General features: G+C 37.1%; 1 protein-coding gene across 1 annotated transcript in view; it reads left to right on the top strand.

The window, feature by feature from the left end:
- The window catches only part of NBEA (neurobeachin), a gene marked incomplete at its 3' end in the record, with an annotated part of 537034 nt that overhangs the window by 395962 nt on the left and 138005 nt on the right, over positions 1-3067 (top strand). The window lies entirely within an intron of this gene.

Here is a 3067-nt window from a genome sequence, read left to right as displayed (position 1 = left end):
TACCCTGACCATGACTGGGGGTGGCATCGCAACCTCCTGATCCGCCCTGCTCTGTGCATGACATGGGGCGGTGCCCCAACTCCCCAATCAGCCCTGCTCTGAGCCCGACCAGGGGCTGCTCCTAGTGATTGGACCTGCCCTCTGCCACCCGGGAGCAGGCTTAAGCCAGCAGGTCGTTATCTCCCGAGGGGTCCCAGACTGCGAAAGAGCACAGGCCGGGCTGAGGGACCCCCTTTCCCCGCCCTGAGTGCACAAATTTTTGTTCACCTGGCCTCTAGTATTTAATAATAGTGGTGAGAGTGGACATTCTTATCTTGTTCCTGATCTTAGATGAAAAGCTTTCAGTTTTTCACCATTGATTATGATGTTAGCTGTGAGTTTGTCATATTAAAGTAAGTTCCTGTATAAACACTTTTGAACAGGTTTTTTTTTCCAATCATAAAAGGATGTTGAATTTTGTCAAATGATTTTCTGCATCTATTAAGATGATCATATGATTTTTATACTTGGTTATGTTTATGCAGCGAATTATATTATTTTGTGAATATTGAACCACCCTTATATCTTTGATATACATCTCATTTGATCTTCGTGTATATATATTTTTAATATAGTGCTGAATTTAACGTATTAGTATTTTGTTGAAGATTTTTACATATCTGTTCATCAGATATATTGATCCTTAATTTTCTTTATTTGTGGTATTCTTGTCTGGTTTTGGTATCAGGGTAATGCTGGATTCCTAGGATTATTTGGGAAGTTTTTCTTCATCACCAATTTTTTTGAATAGTTTGAGGACAGGTATTAATTTGTCTTCAAATGTCTGGTAGAATTCCCATATGAATCTGCTGGGTCTTGAGATTTTATTTTTCAGAGTTATTTTTTTTATTACTGTTTCAATTTATTGCAAGTAATCAGTGTGCTCTGATTCTCTGTTTCTTCCTGCTTTAGTCTTGGAAGGATGTATATTTCTAGAAATTTATCCATTTCTTCTAGATTGTCAAATTTGTTGACATATAATTATTCATAATATTCTTTAACTATCTTTTATACTTCTGTGGTATAAGTTTTAATATCTTCATTTACATTTCTGGTGTTATTTATTTTGGCCCTTTTTCTTTTTCTTGATGTGAATTGTTAATTTTATTTATCCTTCCAAAGAACCAGCTGTTAGTTTCAATGATTTTTTTCTAATGCTTTTTAAATTTCTATTTCATTCTTTTACTCTGATATTTATTATTTCTTTACCTCTACTTACTTTGGGTTTTGTTTGTTTTTTTTCTGTTCCTTTTGGGTACATAGATATTTACAATTTTTATATCCTCTTCTTGGATTGACTCCTTTATTATTATATAATGTCCTTTTTGTTTCTTTTTTAGATTCTTTGTTTTAAAGTCTATTTTGTCTGATATGAGTATTGCTACCTCAGATTTCTTTTCATTTCTTTTTGCATGGACTATCTTTATCCATTCCTTCACTTCCAGTCTGTATGTGTCTTTTGATCTAAAGCAGTGGTTCTCAACCTTGGCTGCACATTAGAATCACCTGGGAATCTTTTTAAAATCCTGATTTCTGGGCCTCATCCTCCGGAAATTCTGTTTCTTTGTTACTGTTATGAATCATAATGTAAATATCTAATATGCAGGATATATTTAGGCAACCCCTGTGAAAGGGTTGTTCGACCCCCAAAGGGGTCGAGACCCACAGGTTGAGAACCGCTGGCTTAGAGAGTAAAACTGCGCCCCACCCCTTTTGTTTTCCTTTCCCTGCTCCTCTCCTTTCCTACATTCTCTAGTTAGAAGGCTTTTAACCATTTGCTCCCAAGTGTCCTTGGTGGGGGAAGATAATGGCTTATTATTTTCAGGCTGGCTGCAAATTGCCCACACTCTTTGGCCTTGTAACTTTTCTTGTTTCTATTTCTCTGTTCCACTTGCCCTGGAATTGTCCTGGCTTCTTACAGCCCAGTAACACTTGTAGTTAGTTTTGATACTTTTTTCTTTTGACATTCATAATATCTTTTTTACATTAAGTGGTTGATTCTTTTCTGTCTTTTTTGTGGTTAAGGCCTTGTCTTTTCTGCATAAAGAAAACACTGTAACATTTATTGTAAAGCAAGTATAATGGTGGTGAACTCCTTTAGTTTTCACCTGTCTGAAAAACTCTTTCTTTCAGTTCTGAAAGATAACCTTTCCTTATCTTTCCTTAGCACTTTGAACATTTCCTGTCACTCCCTCTGGCCTGTAAAGTTGCTGCTGAGAAATCAGCTGGTAGCCTGATGGGCTTTCCCTTGTATATGACTTGTTTCCTTCTTGCAGTTTTCAAGATTGTATCTCATATTTAACTTTTGCCATATTTTCAAAAAATATTTTTATATATCTTTATTGATTTCAGAGAGAAAGGGAGAAGGAGAGAGAAACATCAGTGATGAGAGAGGATCATTGATTGGCTGCCTCCTACATGCCCCCTATTGGGGATCAAGCCCACAACCTGGGGCATGTGCCCTGACTGGGAATCAAACTGTGATCTCGTTTCATATGTTGATGCTCAACCACTGAGCAGCACTGGCCTGGCTAACATTTGCTATATTGATTACATATGTCTTTGTGTAGGTCTCTCTGGTTTCATCTCTGTGCTTCTTGGACATGAATGTATGTTTCCTACCTCAGATTAAGAATTTTTTCAGCCATTATTTCTTCAAATATACTTTCTGCTAGATCAGTGGTTCTCAACCTTGGCTGCACATTAGAATCACCTGGGAATCTTTTTAAAATCCTGATTTCTGGGCTTCATCCTCCGGAAATTCTGTTTCTTTGTTACTAATACTGTGGCCCCACCCCATAACAAAGAAACAGAATTTCCGGAGGATGAGGCCCAGAAATCAGGATTTTAAAAAGTTTCCCAGGTGATTCTAATGTGCAGCCAAGGTTGAGAACCACTGACCTAGAGGCAACCTGGCACCACAGAAGAGGCCAAGAGGCCATATGTTTATTTACTTATTTATTTATTTACTTATTTATTTCTTTATTTTACCACTTACATGTTTCTTTGGACTTGTTTGGATAAGTTA

Source organism: Myotis davidii, unplaced genomic scaffold (assembly GCF_000327345.1).
Source record: "Myotis davidii unplaced genomic scaffold, ASM32734v1 scaffold144, whole genome shotgun sequence".
NCBI classification, from domain to species: domain Eukaryota; kingdom Metazoa; phylum Chordata; class Mammalia; order Chiroptera; family Vespertilionidae; genus Myotis; species Myotis davidii.
This window is presented reverse-complemented; position numbering and strand designations above follow the sequence as displayed.